Here is a 22,786-nt window from a genome sequence, read left to right as displayed (position 1 = left end):
ATAGTACTCTGTCGTAAATTTATTTCGACAGTTAGTGAGAGAGTGATTTCTCCCTCCACAGTAACTGCATTTTCAGTGAAATCGATTAATGGCATCGAGACTCTTCTGAGTTGATCAGTCGGTAGTTGCATTCGAAAGAAAATCGAGTAAAATAAAATATCTATCAAGCTTTCATTATCCACTAAATTTTTTTTTATATCATAATTTGCTATCATTATCGAGATAATGATAGCATCATCATGGGATGTTTGAATTCTCTGAACATCTTCTTCCGAAAAAGTTAATACATTGTCGAGTCATCGTTTCTTTACCGACTCTTCTTCAAAAGTTGCCCCCCAATTGATTACTCCCATCGTTGGTCGATTGTTGAGTGTTTCCTCAGTTTATGGCTGAGGTTGTTGGTCGGTGGAAGGTTGAGTCAGATGATCATGTCAAAATTTTCTGAGATAGCTTCGTCGAATCAGAACCTCTATCTCGTCCATGAGTTGGATGCATTGTTCGGTATCATAATCGTGATCACGATAGAACCGATAGTACCTTTTCTTGTCTCGACTCCTTGATGGCACTTTCATTGGTGGGGGGTGTCGTAAGTATTTCTCTCCTTCAATCTCCATCAAGATCTATGCACAGAGAGTAGAAAGAGGAGTATAGGAGTTATACCTGCTGTAGCTATTCAGCTTCGGACTCCATCATCGAGGTAAAGCTCACTTATTGATAGTCGGCCTACTTGATTCGATCGAAGTTTTACTTTTTTTTTTTTATTTCTTCTTCTGATCTTTTTCGTCTGTCTGACGTCGGTCAGAAATAGCTTTACCCACATGAATGTACTTGTATGCGCGCTCCAAAAATTCAGCATAGATCTAAGGGAGAGTCTTGTCTAGAGAGTAGGTGAATCTAGATCCCCTCAGACCTCTCTTCATGGCCGTTATAACCATGTCTTCATTGACGTCCCTGACCTCAAGTGTGACCGTATTGAAACGAACCACAAAATCTCTCAACATCTCTGTCTTACCTTGCTTGATTGAGAAGAGACTGTCAGATGTCCGTGATGGCTTTCGGCTAGTGCTGAGATGGGCCATGAAAGAATGCTTAAGCTGCTCAAAAGAGTTGATGCTTCCCGACTGAAGTCCGGAATACCAAACTCCAGCAGCCATTCGAAGAGTTGCTCAGTGGAGCCGTCGTATGGCTCCATCTATGGCATCTTGAACTGAGAGAGAATCGGTTCATTCAGGATACGCTGAGAGAGAGGCTGGGTAGTGTAGAAGTCGTAGTCATTGGAGGACTTCCGACCTTCGACCTGAAGTCGGATAGCTGACGATCAATCTCTTTGAACTTGCGTTCATAGTCGTTAAGCCATCGTTGCTAGAAAACTTCAGGGGTAGAACCCCTTGAAGAGCTTGAAGAAGGAGAAGCAGTAGGTGTCTGCGACTGTTTTTCTTTTCTGATACTGTGTTCCCGAGAAAGAGAGGGAGAACACCGTGAATGATGGGTGGCACGGTGAGAGTGTCGAGAATGTGGTTGTCCATCTTGGTGGGAGTGTTGAGACGGTCGCCGCTCCGAAGATGAGGAGGGTGAGCACTGTGGAGGATGGCGGCTGTGCCTGGATGGCATTGATTGAGCCATCAACCGCTCCACCGGCAGCTGTTGCTGCTGTTGGAGGCTTTAAACCGCCTCCGTCAAAATCTTCATTTACTACATGAGTGCAATAATTTGTACGTCTGTGGTGACCACAGGATGCAAAGAACTAGACTCTGCCACTAAAGGTGGGGGAGAAACATTTTTCCAATGGGATGACTGCCTCGCCGATCCAATTGAGTGTTGAGCTCTAATTTTCGATATGGTTGATTGTAGTTTTCCCCTTCCTGGTGTGCCAATTTATTGCGATCAATTTGTTGCGGCCAATTCTCTGTTGCATCCGTTGTCAGTGAAGAACACCTGTAAAATGAAGTTCTCACAGATCAAAATTATGTCCGACGGAGACTTTTCGATGCTTAACTCAGAGAGAGGGTTGGTGAACAGCAGATAAAGAGAATTGAAAATGGCAAAGTCTTTATCCAGAATTATCTTATCAATGCATGCTGTTTACCTCCCTTTTATAGATGATTCTGATGTAACCGTCAAGTACGTGGTTCCACTTTTTATGGTGCTAAATTATCGGACCATAATTATGGAGTTAATAGATTGTTTATACCCACTAATGACTGTGACACGTAGTTGATAACTATTTACAATGGTTAGGTAGTGTGTTGAGAAGATAGGCCGACTATATATCGGTAATAATGGTAAGTCAGTAGTCTTAGAGATCCGAATGAGCATTGATTGGTAACTCTAATATGCTGATGGTCTTTGGTCAGAGGTTAACTGAGTTGTCCGTCATTGATTGAAAATAGCTGACTGTAGGTCAGTCAGTCGATTGTCAGTCGATGTAATATGTTCATTCGATCGATATAGGATCGAAGTCGAAAGTCGATTGTATCGTTCCAACATATTTCTTTGCACATCATACAATCTGATGACATTTTCCAGCAGGTCATTTTACTCTTTGTTTTATATAATCAAACCATCATAATTTATTCCTCACAATGCAGGGACCTTTAGCCTCACCATGGCCACAGTTAGAACGTCAGCATTTGTGGGACAGGACGGTTCCGATCTAATCCAGCCAAATGCATAGCCCAGAGACATATTTTAATGCATAATTAATTTTTTTGAGTAATTATGAAATATTTAAATAAACAGTATGTGTTTCTTAGAATTTGAATCTTTTGTACGTATAAATTTTTTAAATTTAAAATTTTTAAATATATTTCTCAAATGACACGTCAACACACATGTTATGTATTTCAAATGGTACTTTTTCAAGTATATTCATTTAATTTGATGCTTGTAGATTAAAATTTCTATCTATATATGGTTGCATGATAGAATCATGGTATAAAGTAAATTAATCTTTATTTATGAATTATGTAGGAAATGAGTTCCATATAAGATATAAGTTCAATACAAAATATTGATTTAGTAACAGATATAAGATGCTCTCCAAGATGATTGATCAGTATACTTGATAATTTAAATAATGCACGGAAGGATGCAGTGTAGTAGTTGGGATTTGGCAGTACATTATATTTATCAACGACCAATCTCTATTGAGTTCTTTTGGCTTGGTTGTTGAAAAGATATATTCCCATTAAAAGATTGATCTTGATCAATAACGTGGATATCTCTATCACAGAATGAGATTTATATTGCATAGTAGGGTTGAGTGATAAAGGAGAGGAGATATTGAGTCAAAAGTAGAAACCCAATCAAATTTTAGTGGACATGTATGCCATAGATGGCACAAGATAGATCACTATAAATTACTTGATTTCGTGTATCAAGAATACTAATGATAGAGATGAATATTTTAAAAGAAGGTTCATTCTTTTACCAATAGAAGTTTTTCTTGCTCCAAGCACAAACGCTGATATTCCTATTTCCTGCTTAAATATAGTCGAAGATGTCAACCATATTCACAAATTTAATTGGTAAAATTCACCTTAGATTTTCTCATTTTGAATATTTTAAAGATGCAGTCTGGAAAGATAAAACATCTACAAGGGTGCCTTGCATTTCTTCAATTTTGAACTTTTATATGATCTTAAAGTAATCTAATTATTATTTCTAATTTATTACACTTACTTATTTGGCTTGGAATGTTCCATATATAGTTCTTATACTATGAGCATATTTGGATTTCTCTATCTGAATCTATTGTTGTTTCTCGTGCATATCCTCTCATGGCTTATTGGACAGAGAAGTAAGGATGGCAAAATTAATCCGACCCGATGGGTATACACCCTACCCGAACCCGGTCAAACTCGAAAAATAGGGTTTGACTGGGTTTGGGTTCGGGTTTGGATAAAACCCGAAAACTATAATACGGGTATGGGTAGGGTATGGGTAGTACTATTTTCTATCCGAATCCGATCCGAACCTATGGGTATGGATAATACCCGAACCCATATCCGAATGTATATATATATATATATACATATATATATAGATATATACATATACATATATATATATATATATATACATATATATATATATATATATATACATATATATATATATATATATATATATATATATATATATATATATATATATACATACATATACATATATACACACACATATACACACATACATATATATGATCTCTCTCTCTTTCTCTCTCTCTATATATATATATATATAATTATATATATGTATGTATGTATATGTATGCATGCATGTATGTGTGTGTGTGTTAGAAGTGTGTATGTGCGTATGTATGTATGTATATATATGTAATTGGTAATTCTATTTTTGATTGATAATATGCATAAAATTATTTTATTTTTTTTTTGGATATAGAATGGACAGGTATGAGTTGGGTATGGGGCGGGTATGGATTGGATATGGAAAAATGGATTTCCACGAATATCTCCGAACCCGTTGGGTATGGGGATGGGTATCACTTTTCTTACCCGATTGGGTATCGGGTAGGGTTTGAGTATAGGATATTAAGTTCGGGTTTGGGGATGGGTAGTATACTACCCGACCCAAACCCTACCCATTGCCATCCCTACAGAGGAGTATTGTAGACAGAAAAAGGAGTACGAGATAGAGCATGGATGGACCAATGGAGAGATGATGATGCAATTGACTCTTCCTGGGAGAGAAGAGCCTCTTTGTGTAGAAAAGAGATCGAAAAGTATCATGGCGAATTTTATGGGTCCCCAAGTAATATCAAAATTAATTTTTAAGAGTTTGTACTTTTATTATGTATGTAAAGCTAATAAGATTTTATATTATAGGGGAAGTAGATAATGTTTGGATCAAATGAGTCACCATAAGTTTTTAAGTGTAAAGCCACCTTTAAGGAGGGTCCTTCTGAAAATTGTGAGGGTACGAAGAATGCTCCTTCTAAAATATATGAGGGTGCGGAGAAAGCTCCTTCTAAAATATGTGAGGGTGGGGAGAAATCTAAGTTGCAAGGCCACAGTCACTTGGGTTCGGACCATGATTTTTGCGGTTTGATCAGTTGGATAGTCACAATCGGGCTGACGTGGACATACCTTTGGGTTCTGACTACGGGTTTAGTGGTTTGATTAGATAGATAGTCATAATTATTTATGCTGGGGTGGGATCGAGCTTTACTTGGGTTCGATCAGATGGATAGTCACAATCAATGCTGTGGTGGGGTCGAGCTTTACTTAGATTCGATTATAGTTGAGTCATTTTCAGCTCCATAAAATGAGTTAGATTTAAATCAAAATTTTGAAAAAAATTCATGGAGAGCTCTAGAAATTAATCAATTTCAGATTTTGGGCGCCAAAAATGGCCGCCTAAATTTCCTACCATGTCCTTATTTTGGCATCACGGGTGCCCGAAACCCCCCTCCACAAGCCCCCACCATTTTCCATGCGCCCCTGACACCCTTGCCCCCCGTCCGCTTGCCAAGTGCATCCACACGCCTCCATGTAGCGGCACTTTCACCTTTACCATCTTCGTTGCTCGCGCTGGCGGTGTCGTCGCACCTATCCTCTCACTGACTGCCTCTGATAGTGTCGTCCCCACATATGCCCTAACCTCCTTCCTCTCCTCCCACTGGTGAGCCATCTTCCTCTCCTCCTCCTTTATTTAAAAAAAAATGGAAGGAACCATCGACGAGCTCAAAAACATTATTTCCTTCGCTTTGGTTCACATCTGAACTCAAAACAACTGAGAGGATAAGAAATGGGATGCACTAAATTAGCACTACTTTTGGTGGCCCTCCAAGCCACCACCCTCTTGTTACCCCAAGCTTCAGGAGACTTTCTGGCTCATCTCATAGCACCTGTTCTCATCTCTTGGATTTAGTACCCTTTGCTTAAAACTATAATTTGTCTATATCCAGATCTTATTAGTTAGACTGTTCGTATATGTGTGACTTTTTTCCAACCCAGGGTCATTCAGTCACTATTAGCTGGCAACATTATATGATGCCTGGTTTTTATGCTCCCTGAACTTGTTTTATTGTTTTCTCTTTCTCAGAAAGTTTTGAGATTGTGTTTGATGCATTGTCACATAGTGATAATTCAGATTATCAAATAATTTGAATTATTTATAATTTAAATAAATTATCAATAATATTAATTATTATATTTGATATACATAGATAATAATACAAAAAAATTATCAAAAATCTTGATTGACATGTTTGGTATGACAATTAGATTACTGATAATATAACATCAAATTTTTAAAATATCTTTAAATCAAATTATTAATTTAATATTTTTAAACTATTTATTTAATTTTTTAATGATAAAAAATATTATATGAAAAAAATTATTTTTCAATACTTATTATTATTATTTTTATAAAAATTATTATTTTTAAACTATTTTTTATTTTTTTTCCTTCTTCTTCCCTTGCACGCCATGCCCCTACCCCCCCTCTCCTCTGTCCCCATCGCCTGTTGTGCCTCCGGCACCGCACCCCGTACCCCCGGTCGCCCACGCTGCCCTGGCCACCGCATCCCGGCTCCATGGCCACTTATCGTGCTGCCACCCCTCCCCAGCCCCTCGGTCCCTCGACCGTCCATGCTGCCTTGACCACCGCACCTCGGCCCTTTGGTAGCCCGTCGCGTTGCCACCCCTCCTCGACCCCTCGACCCCACGGCCACTCGTGCTGCCCTGGCCACCACACCTTGGCCCTCCGACCGTTCGTCATATTGCCACCCCTCTTTGGCTCCTCGACCGCTCGCGTTGCCCTGGCCACCGCTCCCTACCCTTCGACCGCCCGTGCTGCCTTGGCCACCACCCACTGCCCCTCGACCGCCCGTTGCGCTGCCTTTGGTGAGGGCCACGAAGGCGGCATAGGAGGTGGTAGGGGTCACCAAAGGAGGAGTTGGGGGGGTTGGGTAGGAGGCACGGGTGGCACCGCACCGGTTGGGAGGAGGGAAGGAGGGTAGTTTCGTCAAAAAAAATTATTACAAGATTACGTCATGGGAGATAATCTGGATAGTCATTTCTCTCTTTGATAATCCAGATTACTTTATGGAAGGTAATCTGGATTACTAACTCAAAAGCATATCAAACATGGTAATTTGGTGGGGTTCTTTTAAATTACCAACAATCTGAATAAATTGCCAGCTACCAAATGCAATCTGAGTTCCTTCTAAGATTTCTCCAAGTAAAGATTTATGTTGCTATATCGACTGATATGAATTCAATTTTCAATCTTTTGATTCCTCTCATGGATTAAAGTTCAATTAGCCCTCTCCCAATTCCTAATCTCATGATTTCCGATTCATAATTTTTATGTCTATTATAGGTGTGCGACAAGAAATGGAAAATGAAAGGCCTCTTTGTCCTTGTGGAAGAGGTGTGATGAAGCTCTATATTTTTAAAAAGCAAGTTACGGGCATTACTTCTATCGTTGTCCTGATTGGCAAGTAAGTAATTTTTTTTTTAAAAATAGGTTTCGAATGTATCGTCTACGACCCATATGATGATTTAAATTTTACAAAACTATGCTAAAAGTTTTGTTTGGTTAGGCGAGTATAAAGGACCAAAAGTTGCTCAGCCGAATGGTGTGATACAATGGGATCGAAACAAACACAACATTAATTACGGAAAGTGGCTTGTTTCTACTTATTGTGGATGCAATGCATGTCTCATTTTCTTATTAACCTTGGTGGGGCTAATTTTACTTTTATTCATTCTACGTGGATTGCAGGTATCATGTGTACAATCTCTCAAAACATGCTTTTGACAATGTACGACGTTTAAGAGTGTTTTATCTAATGAAAAATTAGCTTTTTGATATGGTCTAATGGAAAATTAAGGGGCTGAAATTATTGTGTCTTAGAGGTCTTGTTTTAGTGTGTAACATTTAGCTTCCTTTTTTGCCTATTTTTCTTTCATTGGTTCATGTTTTCCTACGTTGCAGTAAGAATAGCTTCTGATTGAGAGGCTTAGGTGGAGTGCTTGATAATGTGGCATTATATGGATAGGCTGATTTAGTTCCCTCTACTCACTGTGGTATTAGGTATCATTATAGCTCATTTTTGTAAGGTTTTTCATGCACTCAGGATGGAGAAAATGAAAGTGGGGGAGCTGCAAGATGAGACTATGAAAACCACATGATTGTGAGAATGAGAGAAATGCCTGTTGGGATAAATGTATGTGTTTTCCGTACTTTTATGGTTGATTTTCTATGACACATTAGTCTCCTCAGCTTAGGCTGTGCGAGTGCAGAAGCCACTGAATTGACACTCTGCATCTTGCAAAATTCATGATGATTCAAAAGGAACTTCCTGATGAATGCATGAAGTGAATGACCGACAGCAAACTAGATGCTTATAAAGTGAATGACCGACAGTAAAATAGATTGGTATTGGATGGACAGAGTAATTTTATCATTGATTTTATCGATACCTACAGAGATTTTATCACAGAATACAAACAGAGATTTTATCACAGAATAAAACTCTTAACTTTTCATGTCCAATAAAGAAACTTATGTCTACACACTCAGACAACAAACTTTCATGAGCCCAATAGTGGAAAAAGGCATACATAGACGCTTATAAAGTGAATGACCGGCAGCAAAATACACATACACTAGCAATTGAGACAGACATACTAAGAAAAAGAACACGAACACCTGCAATCCAAACCACTTCAGTTTTCATGCTCACATGACGATCAGGCTTTAGGATACTTGATGTCACATCCAAATCTAACATTCGAGTCGGATACGTGATAGCCGCACATTTTTTAGAGTAAGCCCTAAAGAATATGCAAGGCCAAAAATAATTTCTTACAACCTCAACATCCATAATATCTAATTTCAATAATAACTTATAAAATTTGCATAATTACAATTGTAATTCTTTTAATTCTCTGATAAGATATCATGACATTCTATCTATTCATTTGCTCATCCGCAAATTCAAACAATAGCCAACCATGAGCATTCTGTAACTCTAAGAAGAAAAAGAAAAAAGAAGAGGTGTGAGCTTTACAGTCCAGTAAGAATTCCTATATCACACTGATATAATAACATAATCTGAAAATAAGGATAAGTAATAAAACATAAAATCCTATGTTCAATATTCAGAATACTGCAAATATCTATAAATTATCTGTCTTGTCAAAAGAGATGCATCATTATATGTTAATGGATGAAGTACTTTTGTTCAACGATTGTTTCATATCTTGTCTTTCATTTCTCTTTTCATTATCATATAATCTTTAACCTTTTTCTTTCTTACTCTGAACTAACCAAGTCTATACCTCAGTCACCATCCGAATAAATTTTCACTCAAAAACCTTTCAAGGCTGTCCCAGGATGAGCTCCTGGCCTGCTGTCCCACGTACGAAAGTTCGTGAGAGGCTGTCCCAGGCATAAGCTCCAGACGGGCTGTCCTAGGTATGAACTTCTAGCTGGCTGATCCACCTATAAGCCAGTGGGAACTGTCCCAGGCATAAGCTCCTAGCGGACTATCTCAAGCATAAGCTCCTGGTGGGCTGTTCCATATGACAAAGCTAGTCCATACTATATCTCTCTTTTTTATTTAATCATTATGTGTTGATTTCATCAAATCAATTCCGACTTACATTATGATCAATTTAGATACGTCATATCCATATAATCAGGTCATCAATCTTTGATACATATATATTGACATAACATACTCATGCTCAAAATCAAATAATAGTATCTCAGATATAATAAATTCATCGATCTTATATCTGACGATGCAAAATCAATGATGCAAGACCAACAGTAAAATAGCATATATATAATGGTGATTATGTACAGAAATTTTTATCTTTACTGATGACTAATCTAAGCATAGAAATCAATGTTCTTCTTCGATTACGAATTTTGAAAACAAGATATTCCACTCGACATCTTATGCAAATAATCGTATCTCTTCATGATCCTGATCAAATATAAAAATCATATATAGAAAAATTATCGATAATCGATCCTAACAATACAAATCCAGGACTTCTCTTAGGATAACCCAAAATCAAGATTTGTCTGAGTATCTGGATCCTCTATTAGTCCACAAGACTTTTAGAGAGAAAAAAATTTATGAAGAGAGAGAAAATTCTAGAGATAAAATTTTAAAGAGAGAGTGGAGAGAGAAAGTAGAGAGAAAATCTTTGTATCTTGAAAAAATTATGATTGAGGTCATCAGAGGTTATATCAGTATGACTCAATATGAATTAACCATGATCGATGTTATAAATTTTGAATAAAGATCGAATCGAAATTCAATCTACTACACGAATTTCGAAGTAATCTCAAGTCATCTTATTTTCATCTCAAGTTTATCCTAGGATCTGTGATGAAATCAGAGAGGGAGAGAAAGATCCTAGAGAGATAAAATCCATAAAAAGAGAGAAAATAAAGAGAGAATCTAGAGGGAGAAGATGGAGAGAGAAGGTAGAGAGAGGAGAGAGGAAAGAGAGAGAAAGAAGAGAGAGGAGAGAGAGAGAAAATTCTCTCCTTTTTTTTTATTTTTTTTCTCTTTTTTTTTCTTTCTTTTCTTTTCTTCTTTCTTCTTCTTTTCTTTTCCTTCTTTCCGCGACCTCCCTTGGGCCGAAACAGGGGATGGGCTGAGGGGTTTCGACTTGGCTCTGGTGAGGGTGGTGGCTCGGTCAGAGGTTCGGCTGTGACGGCCGACCACATAAGCTAGTCGGCGACGAGGTTCGACTGGCAAGCTTTCCTTCTTTTTTTTTTTTTTAAATTCTCAAAAAATAGAGGATCCGTCCTCTTTCTTTATGATTTTCGGCCATTGGTCGGTCGCCGGCAGCCAAGCACTCAAGGAAAGAGAGAGAGAGATGGGGGTCCGATCTCGGAGATGAGATGTCGCAATTGACGGTGCCGGTGGTCGAAAAAGAGAGAAAAAATTTTCGATCGAATAGAGGTTTCATGATTCATGAAATTTTTGACGATCCCGACGGTCGGTGAGGGTCTAAAGCCATGGGGAGGAAGGAAAGAGGGAGAAGAAGAAAAATTGAAGCCTTACCTGAGCTCCGATGGCATCTCCAACCTTCGATTTCTGACAAACACAATAATGGGAGGCTGTGGCTTCCACGGAGAAAAGAGGAGGAATCAAGCTTGAAGATCGCCGATGGAGGTTCTTGAGGGAGGGAGAAGACTTATTTATAGAGAGCTCTAGGGCTCCGGTGGTCATAGGACTCCCATTCCATTTGAGATTCATCAGAGAAGAAGACTCTTATCGGGAGTCTTCTTCCTGTTCTCTCTCTCTCTCTCTCTTTTTAATGAGATTTGGGCTTTCAGATTTTGGGCCTAGTCCAAGGCCCAAATGGACCGGGTGTCACATTCTCCTCTCTTCAAATAATTTCGTTCTCGAAATTAAGTTATGTTGTTTGAGATATATTCTAAAAAATTTACATTCATCATATTATTCTCATATTTTCGATAATATTTTATATATTATTTATTTTTTATAATTTTGTTATAACAAAAAATATTTGAAATCTCAAATTCATCCCTTCTTATTGATTTCTCAATTTTTTTGAAGAACCATAATATTTTGGACAAATAACAGAACTACCAAGCTATTAACAATATACTTGAAATGTCTAGGATTTTTCTTGGTATTATCTGCAATGAAATAACCTACTAGCAAAATTACTCGGCTATAATCTGATTAAATCAAAATCTATAGCATCTTTTCATTATCAATAAAATCGTTCCTCATTTACAACTAATATATTCCATAATATCTTTTGATTTAAAGGATTAATATTTTTAATCAATTTAAATCATCATGTTTTTGCTGCACACTCTGATCTTAACTTACCAAAGTATATAAATTTATCAAAGATCAATAATATCCTTATATGTTAGATAAATCAAAGATAGATCCAACCTTTAAATTTTTATTTAGATCTTAAAACAAAACTTTAAGTTTCTTTATCTTTACTGCTCCTTAGGCATAGCACATCAAAATTAAATCTTGATCCACTTTCCATATTTGAATTCATTGCATAAGCTTCATCACTCCTCAAGAATCCAACATGTCAAGAATTAATTAGAGTTAACCTTCGATTTACCTTACAATTATTTAGACAACTTCCAAATCAACCTTTCTTTGCAAAAGAATTAACTCCAACTTGAGCAAACTAGAAGAACTCAAGTCAACATCCTTGTAAGTAGAATCAACTTGATTATTTCTTGTAGAGCTCTCTTCATCACAACTCTTAATATTAATCGATAAATCTATACAAAATCTTATCCCTTGTATAAGTCATTCAAAATTTAACACTAGCAAGATATCTTAGTTCAAATCAGAAATCAGAACTTTGATTTGAATAGTAAATACACTTCACCATCTTCAACAATCACAAGAAAAATTAAAGAATCTAATCCAAAGATAGTAATATGAATTGTTAAAGATTTCATCATAACATATATATTATATTCTAACAAAACTAATTCTTCGTATTTAATTTAACAACAATGTCAAAATATCCTAGGTCCACTTAGAAAAGCAAACTTTTGACTTGTAATTCAATGCAACTTGAAAGATAAAAAAAAATTACATCTAAATATGATATTTTGAATAACCAAAAATTTTACCAAGATGTGTATCTCATATTCTCATAATAAAATTTAAGTATATTTTTCATCTAAAATTGAGTTTCATATATGATCTCTCATAGGTTCAATGCTCAAAAATATTTCTCTCTCATATGATGTAATTTTTTCTTAGACCATATCTTAATTAACTTTCTTTTGATAAGTTCAAAATTTATAATGCTCAGACAATTATCATCAAAATTAGAAAAAGTATCATGATCTTCAACCATATAAATTTAGCATTCCAAAATCATCGAGTATATTCAACACAACACATCAATATCTCTCTCTTTATTTCAGAATTAACACTTCTCATACTTAGGTCAATCCTACTAATTAAAATCTAAGACATAACTCGTCAATTTTATTATAGATATCACGTACCACTAATGCATAAATTTTATCATAGTATCTATTGATTCAAAATCTAAATATTGAATCCTTCTTTTTATGTCTATCATGTTCCTCATGATCATAGTCTCAAGTTCAAATATCACTAAGGTCACAATCCCGAATAATTATAACCTTAAGCTTAAATACTACTTAAGTCATATTCTCTAGTGATCATAACCTCAACTCTAATATCATTCTATTACATGCTTAATAATTATAACCTTAAACTCTGATATTATCTATCATATTCCATTAATTATAATCCCAGAATTTTGATATCACTTATGTCACAGTTCCTAATGATCTTAAAATTTTAATACTATTTCAGTCATATACTCTGATACTACTCTGTCACATCTTATTGATCATACATAAAGTTTTGATATCACTTCATAATCCCTAGTGACCTTAAACCTAAGCTCTGATACCACTCTGTCACATTCTATTGATCATACATAAAGTTTTGATATCACTTCATAATCCATAGTGATCTTAAACCTAAGCTCTGATACCATTCCATCATATCCTAATCACTTGTATCATAGTCTCCAAATGAGCATAACCTAGGCTCTGATATCACTCTATAATATTCTAATTACTTATATCATAATCTCTAATGATCATAACCTATACTCTGATACCATTCTGTCACGCCCCGAACCCAATACTTGGGTCGGATATGTGATGGCTGCATACTCCTTAGAGTAAGCCTTAAAGAATATGCAAGACTAAAAATAATTTCTTACAACCTCAACATCCATAATATCTAATTTAAATAATAACTTATAAAATTTATATAATTACAATTAAAATTCTTTCAATCCTCTGATCAGATATTATGACATTCTATCTATTCATCTGCTCACTCACAAATCCAAACCATAGCCAACCATGAGCATTCTATAACTCTGAGAAGAAAAAAAAAGAAAGAGGTGTGAGCTTTACAGTCCAGTAAGAATTTTCATATTATAATGATATAATAATATAATCTGAAAATAAAGATAAGCAATAAAACATAAAATTCTATGTTCAATATCCAGAATACTACAAATATCTATAAATTATCTGTCTTGTCAAAAGAGATGCATCATCATATGTTAATGGGTGAAATATTTTTGTTCAACGATTGTTTCATGTCTTATCTTTCATTTCTCTTCTCATTATCACATGATCTTTAACCTTTTTCTTTCTGACTTTGGACTAATCAAGTCTATATCTCAGTCACCATCCGAACAAATTTTTACTCAAAAGCCTTTCAAGACTGTCCCAGGATGAGCTCCTGACCGGCTGTCCCACGTACGAAAGTCCGTGAGAGGCTGTCTCAAGCATAAGCTCCTGACGGGCTGTCTCAGGCATGAGCTTCTAGCCGGTTGATCCACCTATAAGCCAGTGGAGGCTGTCCCAGGTATAAGCTCCTGGTGGGCTGTCTCAAGCATAAGCTCCTGACAGGCTGTTCCATATGACAAGGTTAGTCCATACCATATCTCTCTTTTTTATTGAATCATTATGTGTTGATTTCATCAAATCAATTCTAACTTACATTATGATCAATTTAGATACGTCATATCCATATAATCATGCCATCAATCTCTGATACATATATATTGACATAACATACTTATGCTCAAAATTAAATAACAGTATCTCAGATATAATAAATTCATCGATCTCAAATCCAACGATGCAAAACTAATGATGCAAGACTAACAGTAAAATAGCATATATATAATGGTGATCATGTACAGGGATTCTTACCTTTACTAGTAACTGATTCAAGCATAGAAATCAATATTCTTTTTCGATTTATGAATTTTAAAAATAAGATATTTCACTCGACATCTTATGCAAATAATCGTATCTCTTTATGATCCTGATCAAATATAAAAATCATATATGGAGAAATTATCGACAATTGATTCTAATAACATAAATCCAGGACTTCTCACAGGATTATCCAAAATCAAGATTTGTCTGAGTATCTGGACCCTCCATTGACCCACAAGACTTCTGGAGAAAGAAAATTCTAGAGATACAATTTTAGAGAGAGAGTGGAGAGAGAAAGTGGAGAGAGAATCTTCGTATTTTTCAGATGAAGAAATTATGATTGAGATCATCAGAGGTTATATCAGGGTGACTCAATATAAATTAACCATGATCGATGTTATAAATTTCGAATAAGGATCGGATCGAAATCCAATCTACTATACGAATTTCGAAGCAATCTTAGGTCATCTTATTTTTATCTCAAGTTTATCCTAGGGTCCGCGATGAAATCAGAGAAGGAGAGAAAGATCCTAGAGAGACAAAATTCATAAAGAGAGAGAAAGGTCTAGAGAAAGAAAATAAAGAGAGAATTTAGAGAGAGAAGATGGAGAGAGAAGATAAAGAGAGGAGAGAGGAAAGAGAGAGAAAGGAGAGAGAGAAAATTCTCTCTTTTTTTTTTCTTTTTCTTTTTTTCTTTTTCTTTCTTTTCTTTTCTTCTTTCTTCTTCTTTTCTTTTTCTTCTTTCTGTGACCTCCCTTGGGCCGAAACAGGGGACGGGTTGAGGGGTTTCGACTTAGTTCTGACGAGGGTGGTGGCTCAATCGAAGGTTCGACTGTGACGGCCGACCACATAAGCTAACCGACGATGAGGTTTGGCCAGCAAGCTTTCTTTCTTTTTTTTTTTAGTTTCTCGAAAAATAGGAGATCCATCTCCTATCTTCATGATTTCCAGCTATTGACCGGTCGCCGGCAGCCAAGCACTCAAGGAAAGAGAGAGAGAGGGAGATAGGGGTCTGATCTCGGGGATGAGATGCCGCAACCGATGGCGTCGGTGGTCAGAAAAGAGAGGAAAAAATTCCGACCGAATAGAGATTTCATGATTCATGAAATTTTTGGCGATCTCGACGGTCGATGAGGGTCTAAAGTCATGGGGAGAAAGGAAAGAGTGAGAAAAAAAATTGAAGCCTTTTCTGAGCTTCGGTGGCATCTCCGACCTTCAATTTTCGACAAACACAATAATGGAAGGCCGCGGCTTCCACGGAGAAAAGAGGAAGAATCAAGCTTAAAGATCACCGGTGGAGGTTCTTGAGGGAGGGGGAAGACTTATTTATAGAGAGCCCTAGGGCCCCGGTGGTCTTAGAACTCCCATTCCGTCCAAGATTCATCGAAGAAGAAGACTCTTATCGAGAGTCTTCTTTCTGTTCTCTCTCTCTTTTTTTTTTCTTAATGGGATTTGGGCTTTCAGATTTTGGGCCTAGTTCCAGGCCCAAATGGACCGGATGTCACATTCTCCCCCTTCAAATAATTTCGTTCTCAAAATTAAGTTATGTTGTTTGAGATATATTCTAACAAATTTATATTCATCATATTATTCTCATATTTTTGATAATATTTTATATATTATTTATTTTTCATGATTTTATTATAACAAAAATTATTTAAAATCTCAAACTCATCCCTTCTTATTGATTTATCAACTTTTTCAAAGAACCGTAACATTTTGGACTAATAATAGAACTATCAAGCTATTAACAATATACTTGAAATATCTAGGGTTCTTCTTGGTATTATCTGCAATGAAATAACCTACTAGCAAAATTACTTGGCTATAATCTGATTAAATCAAAATCTATAGCATCCTTTCATTATCAATAAAATCTTTTCCTATTTACAACTAATATATTCCATAATATCTTTTAATTTAAAAGAATAATATTTCTAATCAATCTAAATCACCACGCTTTTGCTGCGCACTCTGATCTTAACTTACCAATGTATATAAATTTATCAAAGATCAATAATATCCTTATATGTTTGATAAATCAAAGATAGATCCAATCTTTAAATTTTTATTTAGATCTTAAAACAAAACTTTAAGTTTCTTTATCTTTACTATCCCTTAAGCATAGCATATCAAAATTAAATCTTGATCCACTTTCTATATTTGAATTCATTGCATAAGCTTCATCACTCCTCAAGAATCTAATATGTCAAGAATTAATTGGAGTTAACCTTCGATTTATCTTACAATTATTTAGACAACTTCCAAACCAACCTTTTTTTGCAAAAGAATTAACTCCAACTTGAGCAAACTAGAAGAACTCAAGTCAACATCCTTGTAAGTAGAATCAACTTAATTATTTCTTGTAGAGCTCTTTTCATCACAATCCTTAATATTAATCGATAAATTCATACAAAATTTTATCCCTTGTATAAGTCATTCAAAATTTAACACTAGTAAGATATCTTAGTTCAATTCAGAAATTCAAACTTTGATTTGAATAATTAATGCACTTCACCATCTTTAACAATCACAAGAAAAATTAAAGAATCTAATCCAAAGATGATAATATGAATTATTAAAGATTTCATCATAATGTATATATCATATTCTAACAAAATTAATTTTTCGTATTTAATTTAACAACAATATCAAAATATCCTAGATCTACTTAGAAAAGTAAACTTTTGACTTGAAATTCAATGCAACTTGAAAGATAAAAAAAAATCACATCCAAATATGATATTTTGAATAACAAAAAATTTCACCAAGATGTGTGTCTCATATTCTCTTAATAAATTTTAAGTATATTTTTCATCTAAAATTGAGTTTCATATATGACCTCTCATAGGTTCAATGCTCAAAAATATTTCTCTCTCATATGATGTAATTTTTTCTTAGACCATACCCTAATTAACTTTTTTTTGATAAGTTCAAAATTTATAATGCTCAGATAATTATCATCAAAATTAGAAAAAATATCATGATCTTCAACCATATAAGTTTAGCATTCCAAAATCATCGAGTATACTCAACACAACCCATCAATAACTCCCTCTTCATTTCAGGATTAACACTTCTCATACTTAGGTCAATTCTATTAATTGAAATCTAAGATATAACTCATCAATTTTATTATAGACATCATATACCACTTATGCATAAATTTCATCATAGTAACTATTGATTCGAAATCTAAATATTGAATCTTTTCTTTTATGTCTATCATGTTCTTCATGATCATAGTCTCAAGTTCAAATATCACTAAGATCAAAATTCTGAATAATTATAATCTTAAACTCAAATACTACTTAAGTCATATTCTCTAGTGATCATAATCTAAACTCTAATATCATTCTATCATATGCTTAATGATTATAACCTTAAACTCTGATATTATTTATCATACTTCATTGATTATAATCCTAGAGTTTTGATATCACTTATGTCACAATTTCTAATGACTTTAAAATTTTAATACTACTTCAGTCATATACTCTAATACCACTCTGTCACATCTTATTGATAATACATAAAGTTTTGATATCACTTTATAATCCCTAGTGACCTTAAACCTAAACTCAGATAGCACTCTGTCACATCCTATTGATCATACATAAAGTTTTGATATCACTTCATAATTCTTAGTGGTCTTAAACCTAAGTTCTGATACCATTCCGTCATATCCTAATCACTTGTATCATAGTCCCCAAATGAGCATAACTTAGGCTCTGATATCACTCTGTAATATTTTAATCACTTATATCATAATCCTTAATGATCATAACCTATGCTCTGATACTATTCTGTCAGGCCCCGAACCCAATACCTGAGTCAGATACGTGATGGCCGCACACTCCTTAGAGTAACCTCTAAAGAATATGCAAGGTCAAAAATAATTTCTTACAACCTGAACATCCAAAATATCTAATTTTAATAATAATTTATAAAATTTGTATAATTATAATTAAAATTTTTTTAATTCTCTGATCAGATATCATGACATTTTATCTATTCATCTGCTCACCCGCAAATCCAAATCATAGCCAACCATGAGCATTCTGTAACTCTGAGAAGAAAAAGAAAAAGAAAGGGGTGTGAGCTTTACAGTCCAGTAAGAATTTTCATATCACACTGATGTAATAATATAATCTGAAAATAAAGATAAACAATAAAATATAAAATCTTATATTCAATATTTAGAATACTGCAAATATCTATAAATTATCTGTCTTGTCAAAAGAGATGCATCATCATATGTTAATGGGTGAAATACTTTTGTTCAACGATTGTTTCATGTCTTATCTTTCAATTTTTTTCTCATTATCACATGATCTTTAATCTTTTTCTTTCTGGCTTTGGACTAATCAAGTCTATATCTCAGTCACCATCCGAATAAATTTTCACTCAAAAGCCTTTCAAGGCTGTCCCAGGATGAGTTTCTGGCTGGGTGTCCCACGTACGAAAGTCCGTGAGAGGCTGTCCCAGGCATAAGCTCTTGGCGAGCTATCTCAGGTATGGATTTTTGACCGACTGATCCACCTATAAGCCAGTGAAGGCTGTCCCAGGTATAAGCTCTTGACGGGCTGTCCCAAGTATAAGCTCCTGACAGGCTGTTCCACATGCAAGGCTAGTCCATACCATATCTCTCTTTTTCATTTAATCATTATGTATAAATTTTATCAAATCAATTCTGACTTACATTATGATCAATTTAGATACGTCATATCCATATAATCATGCCATCAATCTCTGATACATATATATTGACATAACATACTCATGCTCAAAATCAAATAACAGTATCTCAGATATAATAAATTCATCGATCTTAAATCCGACGATGCAAAATCAATGATGCCAAGACCAACAGTAAAATAGCATATATATAATGGTGATTATGTACAAGAATTCTTACCTTTATTAGTGACTGATTTAAGCATAGAATCAATATTCTTTTTTGATTTATAAATTTTAAAAATAGGATATTTTACTCGACATCTTATGCAAACAATCGTATCTCTTCATAATCCTGATCAAATATAAAAATCATATATCAAAAAATTATCGATAATCGATCCTAATAACATAAATCCAGGACTTCTCCTAGGATTATCCAAAATCAGAATTTGTCTGAGTATCTGGATCCTTCATTGGTCCACAAGACTTCTAGAGAAAGAAAATCCATGAAGAGAAAGAAAATTTTAGAAATAAAATTTTAGAAAGAAAGTGGAGAGAGAAAGTGGAGAGAGAATCTTCGTATCTTTCAGATGAAGAAATTATGATTGAGATCATTAGAGGTTATATCAGGGTGACTCAATATGAATTAACCATGATCGATATTATAAATTTCAAATAAAGATCAGATCGGAATCCCATCTACTATACGAATTTCGAAGCAATCTCAGGTTATCTTATTTTTATCTCAAGTTTATCCTAGGATCCGTGATGAAATCAGAGAGGGAGAGAAAGATTCTAGAGAGATAAAATCCATAAAGAGAGAGAAAAGTCTAGAGAGAGAAAATAAAGAGAGAATCTAGAGAGAGAACATGGAGAGAGAAGGTAGAGAGAGGAGAGAGGAAAGAGAGAGAAAGGAGAGAGAGAAGAGAGAGAAAATTCTCTCTTTTCTTTTCTTTTTTTTTTTTTTCTATTTTACTTTTTCTTTCTTTTCTTTTCTTCTTTCTTCTTCTTTTCTTTTCCTTCTTTCTGCGACCTCCCTTGGGCCGAAATAAGGGACAGGCTGAGGGGTTTCGACTTGGCTCTGGCGAGGGTGGTGGCTCGGTCAGAGGTTCGACTGCAACGGCCGACCACATAAGCTAGCCGGCAAGCTTTCCTTCTTTTTTTTTTTAATTTCTCAAAAAATAAAAAATCTGTCTCTTTTTCTTCATGATTTCCGACCATTGGCCGGTCGCCGGCAGACAAGCACTTAAGGGAAGAGAGAGAGAGATGGAGATCCGATGTCGGGGATGAGATACCGCAACCGACGACACCGGTGGCTGAAAAAGAGGGAAAAAAGTTTCGGCCGAATAGAGGTTTCATGATTCATGAAATTTTCGACGATCCTGACGGTCGATGAGGATCTAAAGCTATGGGGACAAAGAAAAGAGGGAGAAGAAGATAAATTGAAGCCTTACCTGAGCTCTGGTGGCATCTCCGACCTCCAATTTCTGACAAACACAATAATGGGTGGGCGCGGCTTCCACAAAGTAAAGAGAAGGAATCAAGCTTGAAGATCGTCGGTGGAGGTTCTTGAGGGAGGGGGAAGACTTATTTATAGAGAGCTCTAGGGCCCTGGTGGTCCTAAGACCCCCATTCTATCCAGAATTCATTGGAGAAGAAAACTCCTATCGAGAATCTTCTTCCTGTTCTCTCTTTCTTTCTTTTTTTTTTTTTAATGAGATTTGGGCTTCTAGATTTTGGGCCTAGTCCAAGGCCCAAATGGGCTGGGTGTCACACTTGATTTGATCTCTTTGTAAGGGAGCACAACACATGTCAAGTTTTCAACCCATGCCCACTGTCCAACTGTGCAGTGCCATGATGCTGCTGGAGATGCATGCATGCTTCTTAATCCAAACCTGTCCACATCAATATTCAATACTGTTACTCAACTAGAAGTTCTATTCGCAAGTAATAAAAGATAAAAAGAAATAGTATTTTTGCAAACAATACTTGTAAAATGAACCATAAACATAATGGACCATGAACAAAATGAATCATACAACACCAATAAAAATAATAGATATTGCCTTATCTACAACACCGATTCACGTGGTAATAAAAAAAAAAGATTGTCATTAGCAACAATGTTAAAAATCAAATTAAGTAATTTCAAAAGTTGACCATATTAGTAAGTGATTATGCAATATATTAGCTTTTGATGGCCATGTATTGTATGATCGTGCTTCTTGCAATATCCATATCGATACTTTTGTATTTCAAGATGAGACTTCAAGCATTTTTTTGGTGCTCCTTTGCTACTCACAGAAAGAGGATCAAGGACGTTATGAGAAGTAACATTATTTCCATCGAGAAGATCTTCAACATGGGAACTTAAAAACCTAAGATTATTAGAAATACTTAGATGCTTTTGTTGATTATCTATTATTGCTAACATCTCATCATATCGCTCTTCGAACTTGGATGCTTTATAAAATAGCTGATTTTCTATTCTTATCAAATGCTGATATTTAATCAATTGCTGGGATGTATGGTGTGCGCCTGAATGCCTGTTTGATGGGATTCCCATTTTGGCCTTTTTTGTTTAACGAGACCATATGCAGCATAAGAAAATTTTTCTGTATCCCAATTGATTCAAAACAGCAAAAATATGACTACAAAGTATCCCCTTTGTTTGCAATTTCAAGCAACTACATGTAATATTTTCAATACCATCATCCAATATACAATCAACCTTTGCTATAATTTCATCATCCTTTGCTACCATGAAGGCCAATGAAGGAGGAGAATCTATAATATTGGTAACAACATAATATCTTACCTTTAAAAGTTCATTTTGTAGAAGCTCAAATACTGCAAGGTTGTATATATTTGCAGCATGTATTTCTAATTCTTTTAAATCTATGCAATAAAAAAGAAATGATTGTGATGCTCTACAATCATCATGAGCCTCATTTCGATGCAACCTTGATACACATAGTTCATAATGATCAATAAAATCTTTCAAGTACATCTTTCGATCAAGATATATGTGAAAACTAGAGTTCAGACTCTCACTTCGTTGTGTATTTGTATATCCAAGAAAAATTTATCCTTGAAGATAGGCTGTAGCCAATGTTTCTTAATTTTGTATAGTGTCTTCACGTATTCATGATCTCCACTAATCTTATACTTCACAACTTTTTATTTGCTCTCAAATTGATGTGGACTATGTCTGTCAAATATTAGACTTCTAATATCAGACAAAATAGCTAGATTTTTTATATGATCAAGCAACTTTCTCTATATATGCCAACTACATAAGCGA

The 22,786-nt window shown here is 35.1% G+C and overlaps 2 long non-coding RNA genes across 2 annotated transcripts in view; one reads left to right on the top strand and one right to left on the bottom strand.

Annotated features, from left to right (window-relative positions):
* The window catches only part of LOC140853416 (uncharacterized), a 175,409-nt gene that overhangs the window by 41,113 nt on the left and 111,510 nt on the right, over positions 1 to 22,786 (bottom strand). The gene's annotated exons all lie outside the window — the stretch shown is intronic.
* On the top strand, positions 5,452 to 7,796 carry LOC109506547 (uncharacterized). Its single transcript, XR_002165922.3, has 3 exons — positions 5,452 to 5,643; positions 7,351 to 7,471; positions 7,574 to 7,796. It is a non-coding gene; the product is annotated as an uncharacterized lncRNA (long non-coding RNA).

Source organism: Elaeis guineensis, chromosome 13 (genome assembly GCF_000442705.2).
Source record: "Elaeis guineensis isolate ETL-2024a chromosome 13, EG11, whole genome shotgun sequence".
In the NCBI taxonomy this organism is placed as follows: domain Eukaryota; kingdom Viridiplantae; phylum Streptophyta; class Magnoliopsida; order Arecales; family Arecaceae; genus Elaeis; species Elaeis guineensis.
This window is presented reverse-complemented; position numbering and strand designations above follow the sequence as displayed.